An 18,284-nucleotide genomic window follows, 5' to 3' on the forward strand; every position below is an offset into this window, starting at 1 on the left:
TGCAGTAAAGTGGTGTAAAACCCAACATATAAATATATTTTTTTTTAAATTTTCTTGCGGGGGGAATCGCCCCTGCACCCTTCTTTTGGAGTTCGAGGGTCGAGGCTTTAGGGAGGGGTGGGTGTGACTATCGTCGCTCCTGCAGTATTGATGATATTGGTGAGTGGGCCTGGAACAACCTTTAAGACTTTCATATTTTCATTCTATTATTGGATATTGTGTATTATATTTATATTATATACCACTCTTTTTTTTATTTGGTATGCTTTTAACAGAAAGTACATTAATAACTGGTTTTATTTTTAACAGTTTTGTGAGTCAGCACAACATTGTCGCATTTTTAGGGGGTCATTAGGATTGCGGTTTTTCCGCATCCTCGGGGCCGGCGGAAGCCACCGCCGGCCCCGAGGATGCGGAAAAACCGCAGCGGACTGACCAAGGACCCACCGCCACATTAGGATGGCTGGTGGGTCCTGGTTTCCGTCCGCAGCTTTTCCGCCGCGGCTGGCTTACAACCGCGGCGGAAAAGCTCTGATATGGTGACGGTGTCTCTCAGACACCGTCCGCCATATCAGGATGGGATTTTAAAAGTGCTTTTCCGCGGCGGGTTTTCCGCCGTGGAAAAGCATACGGATCTTCACCTAGGGGGCCCGTTGCGGGCCCCCTAGGTGAAGGGGGGGGGGTGGGGGGTGCACATGGGGGGTACCTATGGTACCCCCCCTGCATTTGCATGCAGAAAGCGGCAGGCACCGCGCGGTGCCTGCCTCTTTCTGCATGCAAATGCAATGCGTGCATTTTTAACATTGCCGCGGGTGCAGCTTGAAGCTGCACCCGCGGCAATGTTAAAAATAGAGGATGTGACCGCCAGGGTGGCGGTCACATCCTAATCGCACAGGAGGGGACTCCGCAGCCCATGCGGACGTCCCCTCCTCCTCAATGATCGCGGACGGACGCAAGTCCGTCCGCGATCATAATCGGCCCCTTAGTGTGGAGAATATGTGATCAGTAAATGTATTTCACATTCTGAAAAATAGACTTAAAGACATTTTGTTAAATACAATTTAAGTCTATATATTTAGTAAGATATTTTATAACTTTTCTTTCTATGATCAATTTAGGAGAAAACCACCTTTCAAAAAAAAAAAAATATTTGTGACTACTGACATAATTATGGTGACGTCCGTAGTCATAAAGTGTAAAATAAACATATCGACATATTCTACAGTAGATGTGTACTTTTTTATTGTTTAAACTTTATGTTGTTGTTGTTATTTAGCTTTAAAGTAATGTTGAAATCTTTTTTTCTAATTTTGCGGTGACGCTGATCTTTGCGAATATATTTATAATTGCGACCATAGCTAGTTTTTGATCAGTTTAAAAATGTATATACACATATTTTAGAGTAAGTGTGACAGTAGGTGCTTATATACCACAGCTTTAAAGTCATGCTTTTACATGTACTGTATTCAAACCTGCTTTTACATTCCATTTCCGGTGTTCGCGAATATGTACGTAGTCATGAAGATCACGTGTCCTGAAAAGAATGTTATATGATTGGATAAAACAGTTTTCAACTATATTAATAGGAAGTCCCCACCCATACTTTTTTTTCAATGCTCCATTCATTGGGGAATCATTTTGAGCAGGTGTGTATGCACAGGAGAACTCATTATGGAGGTTGGTTGCTTTTTCATTTTTTAAGAGAAAATGTCACCAGGAGGTGCAGAGGAGAACCAGCTCCAACAGGAGGAAGAACAGGATATTGAGTTGGTGGAAGGAGGAGGAGAAGAAGGTGAAGAGCCCCAGCTGAAGAAGAGCAGTATAGCTTGGGAATTTTCTACTATCCCATCTGGGGAGTCTAGATGGATGGAAAGTTGGTAAAGTGCTCTCCTTGTGAGAAAACATTATCAAGCGGTTTAAACAAGAAGTACTCCCGTGGTACAACTTCTATGTTGTACCATCTCAAAACATACCATAATAATGCTTTAAAAAGGGCAAGGAAAGACGGAGAAGCTGCAGGACCATCATCATCTTCAGCTGCACCACCAGTTCCAGGGGCAAAACGTCCCATCTGAAATTGAGAGCTGTTATGTAGACCTGGTTCCAGAATTCTATTGTATGGCAATGTACTGCATGTATTGTACACCATAGTCACTGCAGGAGAGCAGTTAATTGCAGCTATGAGAGATGCAGCAAAGCAGCACAATTGTTAATTTTATTTTTCAAATCTTAGTTTATGCAGCTTGTTTTTGCTGCTTGTTTTAGTTTTTATACCTTGTTTACCATTTCTTTGGAAAGAAACACCCCAAAAAATATTTTAAAAACTGTTCTTTTTAGAACTGCCTTTGCTGGTTAAAAAAAAGATAAGCTGAATGAATTTATAAATGTATGGGTAGTGCCTGAGTGATTGGATGGCTGCAAGTGTATTGACTGGGTGATTGGATGAGTGAATGTATAATGCCTGGGCGATTGTGTGTGTTCATGGATAGTGTCTGAGTGACTGGATGAGTGCATCAGTAGTGCCTCTGTGACTGGATGAGTGTAAGAATAGCACCTTGGTGATTAGATGAATGCATAGGTAGCGCCTCATGGAATTGATGAGTGCAAAGCTAGTGCCTGGGTGATTGGATGAGTGCATGGATAGTGCCTCGGTGATTGGGTGAGTGCATGGATATTGCCTGGGTGATAGGATGAGTGCATGGGTAGTGCCTGGGTAATTGGATGGATGTATCAGTAGTGCATGGGTAGTGCCTGAGTGAGTGCAAGGGTAGTGCCTAGGTGATTTGATGTGTGCATGGTTAGTGGGTGAATGGATGAGTGCATGGGTAGTGCATGAGTGAATGGATGAATGCAAGGGTAGCGACTGGGTCACTGGATGAGCGCAGGGGTAGTGCCTTAATGAATGGATGAGTGCAAGAGTAGTGCCTGGGTAATTGGATATGTGCATGGTTGGTGCCTGGGTGAATGGATAAGTGCATGGGTAGGGTGTGAGTGAATGGATGAGTGCAAGGGTAGTGACTGGGTCACTGGATGACTGCATGGGTAGTACCTGAGTGAATGGATGAGTGCATCAGAACTGCCTAACTGAATTGATGAGTGGAAAGATAGTGACTGGATGATTTGATGTGTACATGGGTAGTGCCTGTCGAATGGATGAGTGCATGGGTAGTGCCTGAGTGAATGGATGTGTGCATGGTTAGGGCCTGGATGAATGGATGAGTGCATGGGTAGTGCTGAGTCAATGGATGATTGCAAGGGTAGTGCCTGGGTCATTGGATGACTACATGTGTAGTGCCTTTGTGAATGGATGAGTGCAGGGGTAGTGCATGAGCAAATGGATGAGTGCAAGGGTAGTGCCTAAGTGAATGTATGAGTGCAAGGGTAGTGCATGTGTGATTCTGTGAGTGCATGGTTAGTGCCTGGGTGATTGGGTCAAGTCAAGTCAAGTCATAAAATTTGTATAGCGCACTACATACCCAGAGGGTTTCAAGGCGCTTAGGAAGGGGAGGATGATTATTTGTCAAATATCCACGTTTTAAGCTGCTTTCTGAATGCTAGGTGATTCTGGGTGAGGCGAAGGTAAGCGGGGAGTGAGTTCCATGTTTTGGCAGCCAGGTACGAAAAGGATCTGCCTCCCATGGTGGTCTTGTTGATGCGAGGTACAGTGGCGAAGGCTTGGCTGGAAGAGCGAAGTTGGCGGGAGGGGGAGTAGAAGGACAGTCGAGAGTTGAGGCAATCTGGTCCGATGTCGTAGAGTGATTTGTGTGCGTGGGTAAGCAGTCGGAAAGTGATCCTCTTATTGACGGGTAGCCAGTGGAGGTCTTTAAGGTGACCAGAGATGTGTTCGTTGCGTGGGATGTCTAATATGAGCCTGGCTGAGGCGTTTTGGATTCGTTGTAGTTTCTTCTGGAGTTTAGCGGTGGTACCTGCGTAGAGGGTGTTTCCGTAGTCCAGTCGGCTCGTGACTAGAGCGTGGGTGACTGTTTTCCTTGTTTCGGAGGGGATCCAGCGAAATGTTTTTCTGAGCATGCGAAGAATGTTAAAGCAGGAAGAGGATACGGCGCTGACTTGTCTGTTCATTGAGAGTGAAGAATCCAGGATGACGCCAAGGTTCCGTGCGTGGTCAGTCGGGATGGGTGCTTTTCCGAGGGCTTCCAGCCACCAGGAGTCGTCCCATGCAGAGGGGGATGTACCTAAGATGAGGACTTCTGTTTTGTCTGAGTTCAGTTTCAGACGGCTTTGTTTCATCCATTCGGCGACTTCTTTCATTCCTTCGTGTAAGTTAGTTTTGGCGGTGCTGGGGTCCTTGGTGAGAGAAAGGATCAGTTGAGTGTCATCCGCGTAAGAGATGATGTTGAGGTTGTGTTGGCGGGCGATGGCCGCGAGGGGGCTCATGTATACGTTGAAGAGGGTGGGACTGAGTGAGGATCCTTGAGGTACGCCGCAGATGATTTCATGGGCCTCGGACTTGAATGGTGGGAGGCGGACTCTCTGGGTTCTTCCGGTGAGGAACGAGGTGATCCATTCCAGTGCTTTTCCTTGGATTCCGATGTTTCTGAGGCGTTGTAAAAGGGTGCTGTGGCAGACTGTGTCGAAGGCTGCAGAGAGGTCGAGGAGGATGAGGGCGACTGTGTCTCCATTGTCCAGTAGAGTTCGAATGTCGTCTGTTGCTGCGATGAGGGCGGTCTCAGTGCTGTGTTTGGCTCGGAAGCCAGATTGTGAGGGGTCGAGTGATTTGTTGGCTTCGAGGAAGGCGGCGAGCTGGTTGTTGACGGCTTTCTCGATGACTTTTGCCGGGAATGGAAGAAGCAAGATGGGGCGGTAGTTTTTGAGTTCGGTGGGGTCTGCTGTTGGTTTTTTCAGAAGGGCGGTGAGTTCAGCGTGTTTCCAGTCTTCTGGGAAGGTAGCGGAGTTGAAGGAGCAGTTGATGACGTCTTGGAGGTGCGGAGCTATGACGGAGTCTGCTTTGTTGAAGATGGGTGAATGCATGGGTGAATGCATGGATAGTGCGTGGGTGATTGGATGACTGCATGAGTAGTGCCTGGGTGATTGGATGAGTGCATGAGTAGTGCCTCAGTGAATGGATGCATAGAAGTGTAGTGCCAGACTGATTGGATGAGTGCATACTTAGTGCCTGGGTGAGTGGATGAGTGCAAGAGTAGCACCTGGGTGATTGGATGAGTGTATCGGTGGCACCTCCTTGAATGGATGAGTGCAAGGGTAGTGCCTGGGTGCCTGGATGAGTGCAAGAGTAGCACCTGGGAGATTGGATGAGTGCATTGGTAGCGCCTCATTGAATGGATGAGTGCAGGGTGATTGGATGAGTGCATATAGTGCCTGGGTGATTGGGTAAGTGCACCAACGGCATCAACAAGTCCTTACTCTGCAAACTCCAGACAATACAGAGCACTGCCGCCCGACATCCCCCGACACGAACACATGAATCAACACCTACGAAGTCTCCACCGGCTCCCAGTGGAGAAAAGAGTCACTTTCAAAATTCTCACTCATGCCTACACAACAACTGACCCAAATACCTCAACGACAGAATCAACTTCCACGTACCCAAAAGAAACCTCCAATCTTCCAACCTTGCACTGGCCAAAAACCCTGAGCATCCAGAGCCAGAGCAAGCGGAAGATCCTTCTCTCACATTGCGGCCAAGACCTGGAACGAGCTACCGGCAGACAACAGACACACCCCTCCCTGAACATCTTCAGGAAGACCCTCAAGACCAGGCTCTTTGGCTAAACAGATCTGCAGACCCCCTCCTTCCCCCCGGAGCATTGATACCCTCACAAATGATTAGCGTGCTTACAATTCCCTGATTGATTGATTGATTGATGAGTGCATGAGTGGTGTCTAGGTGAATGGATGAGTGCAAGGGTAGTGACTGGGTGATTAGATGAGTGCAAGAGTATTGCCTGGGTAATTGAATGAGTGCATGGGTAGTGCTTGGTTGATTGCATGATGGCATGGGTAGTGCTTGGGTGAATGGATGACTGCATGGGTAGTACCTGGGTGATTGCATGGGTGAATGGGTAGTCCTTGGGTAATTGGATGAGTGCATGGGTAGTGCATGAGTAAATGGATGAGCGCATGCGTTGTACCTGTGTGAATGAATGCAAGGGTAGTGCCTGGGTGCTTGGATGAGTGCATGGGTAGTGCATGGGTGAATGGATAAGTGCATGGGTAGTGTCTGAGCAAATGGATGAGTGCAAGGGTAGTGCCTTAGTGAATGAATGTGTGCATGGGTGAGTGCATGGTTAGTGCGTGGGGGATTGGATGAGTGCATGGGTGATTGGATGAGTGCATGAGTAGTGCCTCAGTGAATGGATGCGTAGAAGTATAGAGCCTGAGTAATTGGATGAGTGCATACATAGTGCCTGGGGGAGTGGATGAGTGCAAGAGTAGCACGTGGGTGATTGGAGGAGTGAATGGGTAGTACCTCATTGAATGGATGAGGGAAAAGGTAGTGCCTGGGTGATTGGATGAGTGCAAGGGTAGTGCCTGATTGATTGGATGAGTGCATGGGTACTGCCTGGGTGATTGAATGAGTGCATGGGTAGTGCCTGGTTGATTGCATGACTGTATGAGTAGTGCCTGAGTGAATGGATGATTGCGAGGGTAGTGCCTGGGTGATTGCCTGAGTGAATGGGTTGTTCCTGGGTGATTGGATGAGTGCATGAGTAGTGCCAGGGTGATTGGATGAGTGCATGGGTAGTACCTGAGTGAATGGATGAGTACATTTCTAATATACTTTTTTGATAAAGGATAAAATAGTTATCTACATCCCAGTGAATTTAGTTTGTAGATTACATTGTTGTGTTAGCTCTTTGTGGATAGTTTTGACACTGTTAGGATTTATAAACACTAAGCACAAGAATGGTACACCACTCTCACACAAAGCAACTATAAAATGGCAACCTCCTCAACTTTGCACTCTGTGATCATAAGAAAGGTAGCAAATTAAATCATGTCTTTCATTTTAGACTACACTATCTCCACTTGTGAATGGTTAATATCTGGTAATGTTAACCCTTTCCCTCTCTTTCAAAAAGATATTCCCATCTATGTGTGTTTGCTATGTTTTCACAATCTTCGCAGAGAAATCATGCAAAAAACAGGAATTCAAACCTATATCTAGCTTCATTTTTTTAAACTTTTAATACTACATAACAGTTTATTACATAGTGCTGAGTTGGAAATTAAAGAAGTGTAGTGTGGTTTATGGGCCTCTTTTTTGTGCATGTAAGTTAGCATGGCTTATTAGGAGTTTAAATGTAATTTTACCTTTTACCTTTTGCTGCTTTTTTGCACACTACCCTGCTTAGCTGTTTTTGCAGAGTTAGATTTCACGAAGGTCTATACATGATAAAAGGTTTGTTTTTCAACATCTCTAGACATACATCGTGCCCCCAGTCTGTACAGTGAGTGCTGAGCCGCCAAGGTTACCATAACGTGCGAGCCTGTTTATCGGCGTGTCCCTGTAAGACATTCTAGACACAACAATTTGCCAGCTGCAAGCCGAGTTCGATTCTGGCTCCTTTATCATAGCACACTTGCCAGAATTGAACACACTTGGAAGATTACAGGCATGCAGAGAGAATAACCGGTCCTGATGTAATTTACACTTACTGAGCGGACAGGTAAATGGGGTCCCCCTAATAAAGCTCAAGAGACCTTCTATAGTTTTATAATACATAGTTTCTAGATAGGGAGGGTGCTTAAACTAGGCGCTTTCATCACCTGTTTGCACTATCATTGTGATATGATTCCTCCTTTTGTATTTTATGGAGTTGTAACCATGCTGACCATATTAATTGTAATCCTATGTATGCTTATGTTGACTAAAATATTGCGCTTGAGATCATGTCGTTAAAATAAATATTTTAACCTTACTGTGTCTCTATTTTACTCCTGTTGTGGACTGGTATGAGCGTATAACAAAAGAGTGTTCTCACTTCCCACCATTCCTGAGATGGTCCTAAGTCGCATGTTCTAGGTTGTCTAATCATTGGTTTCTTTGCTATAGGACGAAGAGCTAATGTGACACTGATTGCTAGTCTGGTAGGGGATTTTGGGTACTAATGTGAGTTTTTGGCACACCCTAATTCACTGAGGTCCTGAGTCTCTGTGCACAGTTCTGTGTATGAGCAGAATCCCTGTAACATGGCGCCGCCAACGAGTGTGGTCCCAGGCAGGCCTGGACTGGCTGTTGCGGGCACAGGCAATCCCCTGGTGGGCCACAAGGGTGGGGGCCGGTTTTGGGCCCCTGGGGGCCGATTTTGTTACAGGGCCGTTTTTGCATTATAGCTGCAAAATCGGCCCTGTAACCAAATCGGCCGAAAACCGGCCCGGCAAAGAGCTCGGTTGCACCCCCAACCCCCCCCTCCCGGGGGCGGCCGAGCACTTTGCCAGGGCCGGTTTTGGTTCCCACTCCGGCCCTGGTCCCAGGCCTTTATTCTTATTGATCTTCCTTTGTTGATCCTAATATTTCCTTCTGTCTTACGGAGCACTCCCACGCCTTTTTTTATAAATTGAGCTTCCATGAATTTCTGTATCCTTTTTTTGAAGTGTCACGTGCTTTACAATGTGTTCTTTTTATTGTATCTTCATGATGGTATTCTTTTCTGAATCACGTGCCCCTCCTACCCCTCAATGATTTTGTATGTATATAGTATAAATGTTTCTTTCTGTGTCACAAAGTCCTCCAGACCTGTATTTTTATAAATTCTGCGTACGTAAATTTCGGTTTCGTATTTTTTAACTGTCACGTGCTTTAGCCTGTATTCTTATACATTGTGCGTTCATAATACTATTATTTTTTTTAATCCATCACGTGGCCCTCCCAGCTCTGCTTTGCTTTATTTTTCTGGAATATATGCTTTCTGGTTCATCGTATTTGCTCCCTCCTAATTCTCCCATTAGTTTTAATATTTAGTACTGCGTCGTGTGACATCCCAAGCCTGTATTCGTTTTCGAATACTTGTAAGTCTAAACGAATGTAATTGGCAGCCACGGCTCGTGCAGAACGTTACGCCGGGCGGTGACGTCAGCAGCCATGGCTCGTGTAGGGCTTTATGCCGGGCAGTGACATCAGGCAGAGGAGGGGCAGGGTGGGGGGTTGTAAAATGCGAGATATGGACTATGTCAGGTAAGTACCCGAAAAAAAAAATACAACGAATTTCGTTGCCCGCGCTGCATCACATTTGCCGATGCCACGTGGGTTACGAAATTCGTGTTTTTTTTTTCTTCGGTACTTACCTGACATCGTCCATATCCCGCATTTTACAACCCCACCCTGCCCCTCCTCTGCCTGACGTCACCGCCCGGCGTAACGCCCTGCACGAGCTGTGGCTGCTTAAATGCATCCCAAATGCAAAAATACCGGTCACAAATGGAAAGATTCTGAGAATCTGCCCGTTTGCGACCATTTTTTTGCTTGATGCAACTTCTTTAAAATACGCGTAAATACCAAAGAGGGTTTTCGAGGATAACATTTATTTTGCAAACTACCTTTTCAATGGTTAGCATTGCTATTATGATTCCCTAATATACATCTTTTTTACATTTACAGCCTATTGAAAAGTATTGTGGTGTCTGCAACCAAAAAGCTTCAGCAACTTATACAGAAAAAAGAGTTGCGTGCACTATATTTGAAAGCTGACCATGCACCGTCAAGGATGTGTAATCCCTATAGCCCGACGCACAGAACATATTGTTTGAGGTCAAGGGCAATAGGTTTTCATGTGAATTGTGTCCTTGGCACAAGTAGGCCCAACTCCCACCAGCACAAACCCTATGGCTCCGTCCACAGACACGCCATCGAACTCTGGAACCTCCTAGACACAACAGCCCCTGACGTTGCCTTCCTCACGGAGACCTGGATGAACGCCTCGTCAGCTCCCGACATTGCCATCGCTATCCCAGAGGGCTACAAGATCGTCCGGAGGGACCGAAACGCCAACCAGATGGGAGGAGGCATCGCCATCATCCACAGGAACACCATCCGCCTCTCGACCAGCACCGACAACACCCTGACCAGCGCCGAACACCTGCATTTCCAGATCCACACCAACCCGAACACCACCCTCAGAGGCACCCTGATCTACCGACCCCCTGGACCACGCACGCAATTCTGCGAGGACATCGCCGACTTCATCAGCCCGCATGCCCTCCCCTCCGCTGACTACATCCTCCTGGGAGACCTCAACTTCCATCTGGAGAACAACAACGACCACAACACCAGCACCCTGCTCGACAACCTCGCCAACCTGGGACTCAAGCAACTGGTGTCCACCCCCACCCACCTCGCCGGACACACACTCGACGCCGTCTTCTCATCCAGCACAGACATCGACTTCAGCCACGCCACAGAGCTTCAATGGACGGACCACAGCTGCGTCCACTTCACCTTCAAGAGAACGACGACCCACCAACACCAGCAACACACCGCCCGCAGAAGCTGGAACAAGATCACAACAGACCAGCTCGCCACCTCCCTGAGCCAACACCCTCCTGCCAGCTCAGCGAACCCCAGCCAGGCCGCCGAGAACATCACGAAGTGGATCAGCAACTGCGCAGACGAGCTCGCCCCGCTGAGGACCCCGCCTAGCAGACCCGGCAGCAAGAAGGCCCCATGGTTCACCGACAAACTCAAGAGCTCCAAGAAGAACTGCCGAGCCCTCGAGAAAGTCTGGAAAAGGGAACCGACACCGGACAACAGGACCTCCTACAAACTTGCCACCCGGAAACACCACCAGCTGATCCGCGCCGCCAAGAGAACAGCATTCAAGGACCGGTTGGACAACAACGCACACAACAGCAAGGAACTCTTCAACATCGTGAAAGAGCTCTCCAACCCCAGCGCAGGAAACAACGACATCACCCCATCGCAAGACCTCTGCAACTCCCTCGCCTCATACTTCCACAACAAGATCACGGACATACACAGCAGCTTCAACAACCAACCAACGCACACCACGACCGACCAGCCACCCCCCCCCACCACCACCCTCCACGCCTGGACCCCGATCAGCACCGAAGACACCATCCGCACGATGAACTCCATCCACTCCGGATCACCAACCGACCCCTGCCCTCACCACATCTTCAACAAGGCCGACGCTGTCATCGCACCCCACCTGCGAGACATCATCAACACATCCTTCGACACCGCCATCTTCCCCGAAAGCTGGAAACACGCCGAACTCAGCGCTCTACTCAAGAAACCAACAGCGGACCCCACCGACCTCAAGAACTACCGCCCCATCTCGCTTCTCCCGTTTCCAGCCAAAGTCATCGAGAAGACCGTCAACAAGCAGATGGCCGCCTTCCTCGAGACGAATGGATCCCTCGACCCCTCACAGTCCGGCTTCCGAGCCAAACACAGCACCGAGACCGCCCTCATCGCCGCCACCGATGACATCCGAGCCCTGATGGACAACGGAGAAACAGCGGCCCTCATCCTCCTAGACCTCTCCGCGGCATTCGACACGGTCTGCCACCGCACCCTAATACAGCGCCTCAGCAACATCGGAATCCAGGACAAGGCGCTGGAATGGATCAGCTCCTTCCTCGACGGAAGAACACAGCGAGTCCGCCTACCACCGCACAAGTCAGAGGCCTCCGAAGTCATCTGCGGCGTCCCCCAAGGTTCATCCCTGAGCCCCACCCTCTTCAACGTCTACATGAGCCCCCTCGCGGCCATCGTACGCAAACACCACCTCAGCATCATCTCCTACGCCGACGACACCCAGCTGATCCTCTCCCTGACCAACGACCCCGCCGCCGCCAGAGCCAACCTACACGAAGGGATGAGAGAGGTTGCCGAGTGGATGACGACCAGCCGCCTGAAACTGAACTCGGACAAGACGGAGGTCCTCATCCTGGGCTCCTCACCCTCCGCCTGGGACGACTCCTGGTGGCCTCCCGCCCTGGGCACCGCACCCAAACCGACAGACCATGCACGAAACCTGGGCTTCATCCTGGACTCCTCCCTCTCCATGACCAGGCAAGTCAACAGCGTCTCCTCGGCGTGCTTCAACATCCTACGCATGCTACGGAAGATCTTCTGGTGGATCCCCACAGAGACCAGGAAGACCGTCACCCAGGCCCTCGTCACCAGCCGACTGGACTACGGCAACGCCCTCTACGCCGGGACCACCGCCAAGCTCCAGAAGAGGCTCCAGCGGATCCAAAACGCCTCAGCCAGACTCATCCTCGACATCCCACGATCCAGCCACATCTCCGGACATCTGAGAGACCTCCACTGGCTCCCCATCAACAAGAGAATCACCTTCCGCCTCCTCACCCACGCACACAAAGCCCTACACGACCAAGGCCCGAGCTACCTCAACAGCCGAGTCAACTTCTACGCTCCCAAACGCCACCTCCGATCAGCCAACCACGCCCTCGCCGCCGTCCCCCGCATCCGAAGAGCGACTACAGGAGGAAGGTCCTTCTCCTACCTGGCCGCCAAGACCTGGAACTCCCTCCCGCCCGACCTGCGCCTGACCCAAGACCACCTCTCCTTCAGGAAGAAGCTGAAGACCTGGCTGTTCGAGCAGTAGCGGCACCCCCCCCCCCCCAAGCGCCTTGAGACCCTACGGGTATGTAGCGCGCTTTACAAGTGTCACTGATTGATTGATTGATTGATGGCTGACAGTTACCAGTACCACATAATGGGTCAGAGAAGGGCACTGTCTGTAGTTAACGTAATATGTTTTCCCATATGTTAATGCTGTTCAAACCTGTATTTATGGTTCATTAATTGAATGCATGTATTACTCAGGCGTGCACTCTAAGTAAATGTTGTAACCTCTGAGTGCACAACTGTCAGTGGCTCCAGTATACAAAAGCGTGCAGCTCTGAAACACGCCTGACCCACGTATGCTTATCAGAAATGTCTGCTGCTGAGTTAATATTTGTGTCCATATGTTAATGACCTTCAAACTTATACAACATTGATGCAGTCATTATTATTAGTTAGAGTGACAGTTCCTAATAAATGTTGTAAACTCTGACTGCACTACTGACAGTTTCTGTAGAAAAAAAAAGTGTACACACACTTCCAAAGTTTAGCACAATGAGGCTATGTACACTGCTCCCAGAATACTCTGCGATTTGACGCAAATAATTTCAGAAGGTTAAAAGCAAGTTTGATAATACTTTGCTTTCAAAATAAAATGTTCATAAAAAAGAGAAAGCAGGAAAAAAAAATCTAAACTACTATAACATTTCTGTTACCGTTTTTTTGCAGCATCATTTAATAACGTGTTAATCCATGCTAGTATTTCCCAAAAATATACATTATTGAAAATCTCTGTAACTACTTTCAATAAGATTATGGGAAACAAAATTCAACAAGCATTGGCAAACACAGTAGGTCTGAAATTGATGGTCACCTTTTTACTTTTGTCATTGTGTGACTCGTTTTGGCATTGTGTTTGTAAAACGTTATTGGCATGTAAGCTGCTGCGCCCTCACTATTATAACAAACTTTGGCAAAAGCAAAAAAAGATTTTTGGTTTTAAAAAGCACAAACTTCCACAGTAGTTACTGGCACTTGTGAAACAGCATAATGCTGTGACTCACAGTGAAGCCATCCGATACAAAGATAGAGAGAGAGAGAGACAGGAGAGAGAGCAGAGTAGATGAGAGTAGAGGGAACAGAGAGAGAGAGAGAGAGAGAGAGAGAGAGAGAGAGAGAGAGAGAGAGAGAGAGAGAGAGGTAATAAACGCAAAAGGTCACAGTTAATGCCCAATTATTCATGAAAGTCTCAAAAGTGCACCCATGGAATATGTCCTAGCATTAAGTGCAGCTATACACAGACCCTCCAGGATATTGCGATTTTGCGGTTTGCCGCGAAATCGGCACTTTTGTAAAAATGCCGTGATTTTTACAAAGGTGCCCGCAAAATCGACACTTTTGTAAAAATGGCGGGATTTTTACAAAAGTTCCAGCGAAATCTAGACATCCAGAACCCTTTCAAGGGGAAGGGGCCAGTCTGCGGAGGGGTGGGGGCCGGGTGGGAATGGAAGAGCCATCTGGTCAATCTCAGGCCTCTGGAGGCAGTGGCAGCCTCCGTGGGAAGCCTGGGGAGGAGCCGCTCTGTGGGACCCTCCAGGGGTGCTCTCTGCTGATCGCATGATCGAGGGGAGAGAGAGCCGCATTGTAACTTGGGAGGCTCCAAGGAGAGCATTCGACCTGTGCGGGGGGGATGGTTCTTGTCTAAGTCAGCCAGCAATCAGACACAAAGCCAGTTGGAGACACTGGCGACAAGTGCGAATGGTATCCATGCTGCGTCGGGTTTGGAGCCGCATATCTAGATGGGATAAATAATAAAGATGTTTAGCTTTGAAGGAGATTTCAAGACAAGACCCAAGGTGTCACTTGGCGGTGCAAGTAGAAAGGAAAAAAAGTCATCTCTTCTGCATCGGACTCAGGAAGAAAGACGAAAAAGAGAGGAAGGAAGACGAAGATTAAAAAATTCAATAATTATTCAGTCCTTTGTACGAGGTTACAAGGACAGAAAACATCAATATTCCATTCAGAGAAGTGAATTTGATCGCTGTGCTGCTTTGACACAATCAGAGGGAACTGTGTCCATTACCCCTGAAACTAGCCTGACTCTTTTAGTACTGCAACTTCTGTTTTTTATAGGCAAAAGGAGGATTCTAAACGTTTGATGTGGATATGTCAACATTTAATCAATCAGAATGCTCAGTTTTTAAAGCAGCTGACTGGTCCCGACAGACGGACATGCCTAATTCAGATAAAGAGGTTGCTAGGGCTGTGTTGCAGATTGTTGCAACACTGCAATGAAGACAGTTTGAATGTCGCACTTCCTGTTATCCTTCTAGTCCTCAGGATCAGCATGATGCAAAATTAAGGCCACCTCCTGATCTGTCCAAATCCCGAATGCTGTGATAGCCAAGGGTTAAGGAAGGATCAGATGAGGGCAATGAAGCCCGCGGAGAAGGAAGGGAACTGCGGGGAGGGAGATCTGAAACGACAAACAATAAAGATTGTTGAACCAGTTCTTTCTCTGGAATATCCACAATATAACCATGTAAAATAAACCACTGATCAACCCCCTCTCTCACTCTACCTGGAAAGGAAACTAAAGACGCTGTACTGTAGAAGATAAAGGCTCTTCACCAACATCAAAGCCTGGAAGACTAAGGACAGCGCTACTTCCCACCACCCTTTGCTAAGACTATAGCTCAGAAGGGGAGATCAAGGAGTAGTCCGAAGTTAGTCTTAATTGTCTAAGAACTTAATCCAGAATGGGTTACTTCACCCAGTAAGTATGGAGAACTGTACAGTACCTTATGTCAGATATACCGAGTCGCCATAGATTAATCAAGGGACTGGAAGGTATGAGTGTTGCTGTAGCGCCAGAAACGATGTTCCTTTGCCAGGGCCGCAAGAAGCCAACTCCGTACAAGAAGAACCAATTACCAAGCCTGGTAATGAGCTTCCGAGGTTGTAGCGTTTTCGTCCTCCGCTTGAGCCTTAGCTTCAGACTCCCCAATGGAGGGCAAATGTAGCAAACAAAATCTTTGTCAAAAGAAATATAAGAGTCGTCCTCCGCATGAGCCGATCCTGGCTCGTCCAACGGAGGGCAATGCGGAATCAGATTAATTCCTTTGCGCTCATAAACAGCCGTCCTCCGCATGAGTCATTCAGGACTCGCCAACGGAGGACCCAGCGGAAACAGAAAATCAGCAGGATTGCCGATTGTAAGAACCAAACAAATTCGAAAGACCAGAAGCTTACTATATTCCAAGAACAAGAATCCACAGTACAGAGTCTGACTAACTCCGTTGCCGGTTGAAAGCAAGATCGAATATACGACACAGAGGACAGGAAATGACTCCCATATGAAACCTCCCATCGGCTCAATAACACTAAGATTTCTGGGATCTGTAGTTTTCACGAATGCACCAACTTGATGATCCCAATGTTATTCAGCAGAGAAGGCGCTCTTCTGGGTAACATAACACTTCCACTGAGAATGACTGAGATATTTGCATCTGAGAGTACATATTTGCCTAAGTTGCAGGATGCCAACTACGTAGCATCAATAGTTGAACACATTTTGCACTACATGATAAAGAAAGGATACTACAGGTATTTTTACTTGTTAATAAATTGCAAACTTCTGTCAAGCATTGAATACACTGATGTTTCTCGAGTTCCTACTGCAAAGATCCTTCTTGAGAATGTTTTAAAACCACTGCACTTTTCATACCGTTCTTGTCCAGAGGGCTCAAGGATTCAGATCTTCACTGCCTTTCCAGAGGAGTTCAGGCTGCACCTTTCACCGATCAGATATTCAATTTCATTATTCCAGGGCTGGCTGATATACAGATTGCCTTCCCTTATGAATTCTTTCTGAATGCACTTTTAACGTATGAAAGCCAGCTTTCAAGAAAAAGGGATAAAGCACCCTGGCTTTTTTATTTTGTTTTAAGAGTTGGGGAATCATATTTAGAAACTCTTTCAGAGGAAGGTTTACTTGTGTATTTGAGGGTGCTGCAGACTTTTCTGTCACAGTTACCAGTTTCAGCATCTAATACAAACTCACAAGAAGGAAGTGATTCTGAAGATGAAGAGGAAGCAATTAGCCGGATGTCAACTACAACAGGTGATGGGAAAATATTCATTCAGTACATCACAGAGGAGTGCCTCAAGAAACTGGATACAATGCAGCAGACTAACAACTTGCTTAACATGGTCTGGAGGGACTGTGCCAGTGAAGAAGTCTTCACATCGATGGCATCAATTTGCCATACACTAATGGTGCAACACCAAATGATGGTGCCAAGAGTAAGGTGCACAAGCAGGGATGCACATGGAGCAAAGCATAGGACCACATTGTATTCAAGTACAGCACGTAAATAGTATCACCAGTCTATTTCGTCTGATGCCCGATGGAGCTCCCTGGTTTAGCTATAGGGGAGATGGGCTGTGGATTCCCTCCTTGGTCTTCACCTACCCAGACGGTCTTTAGGCAGACTTCTTTTCGTATCTCCTTATTGTCTCTTCCTTAGCTCCTATCCTCTCTCCCCTGAATCTCTCCCCTTGCCTGCTACTCTGCCTACCCCCCTGTCCTTTGTGCCCTTTGACTAAGCACTCCTTCTCCCCTTGCTGGGGAAAGATCCAATATTTATACTCTGGAGTCTCAGCGAACCCGCTGAGTGAGTCCACTGTGCCAAGGGAGCCATTCACACTTGAGGTATGGTATGACACCCCTTGCCAAAGCACTGCCTCTCCCCTTTTTGGGGAAGGATCCATTATGTAGGCCTTGGAGTCTCAGAGACCCCTCTGGGAGAGTCCACTGCATAAAGGGAGCCTCTCGCAATAGAGATAGGGAAGGGATACCCCTTCCCCTGGGATCACAGCCTACTGGACTTCTGATGTTGCCTTGACTCGTCTACCGGTTTGTGTCCCCGTCACCCTTCCCCTCCTCTCCCCATGCTGTGTCTCTCACCCTCCCCTCCTCTTTCCCGCCTTCATTATCTGTCTACTTCCCCTACTCCATCCCCCTCCCCTGAATCTCTCACCTTGCCTTCTTTTCCCCTTACGTATTTGTGCTTATTGTTTATCTTGACCTTACAAGTAACTATGTTGCCATGCTCTAAGAATTGTGTAACCTTTGTAACGATGTAACCTGTAACTATGATCTGATGCTCATGTAAAGCGCTCTGATACCTCCGGGTCTAGCCAGCGCTATATAAAACTTTAAAAAATAAACTGATGGCTCTTTCAAAGAAAGCTGTGTCTGTAATTACAGGAACATTTAATGCAGCTGCACAGACCTGGGGATCCGTCCCTGCTGGAAGCCTGACTCTGCCCCAGCCCTTCTGGGGGCTTCCTTCACTCTCCTGGCTCCCGGACGAGCCCTTGTTTGGAGACGTGCACTGCCCCGGCTCCTGAGGGCCCAAAGGGGGACTTCAGTGTCTGCAGACAGCAGCAGCTTCAGATAGTTCAAGGACAAGAGGAAAACATCAGTGCCCGGCGGCACAGGCGTCAACGCACTACAGACCAACACATTGGGAACAACACACACAGACCACAAACACACACCAGGGACCAACACACACAGACCACAGACACACCAGGGACCAACACACACAGATATCTGTGTTTGTTGTAGGAAAAAACGCCAAATAAAATGTCGCTAAATTTCCATATTTGTGCCGCTAAATTTCAATTTTTGTGCCGCTAAATTTGCTAATCCATCCCGCTATATCCTGGGGGGTCTGTATAC

Source organism: Lissotriton vulgaris, chromosome 10 (assembly GCF_964263255.1).
Source record: "Lissotriton vulgaris chromosome 10, aLisVul1.2, whole genome shotgun sequence".
In the NCBI taxonomy this organism is placed as follows: domain Eukaryota; kingdom Metazoa; phylum Chordata; class Amphibia; order Caudata; family Salamandridae; genus Lissotriton; species Lissotriton vulgaris.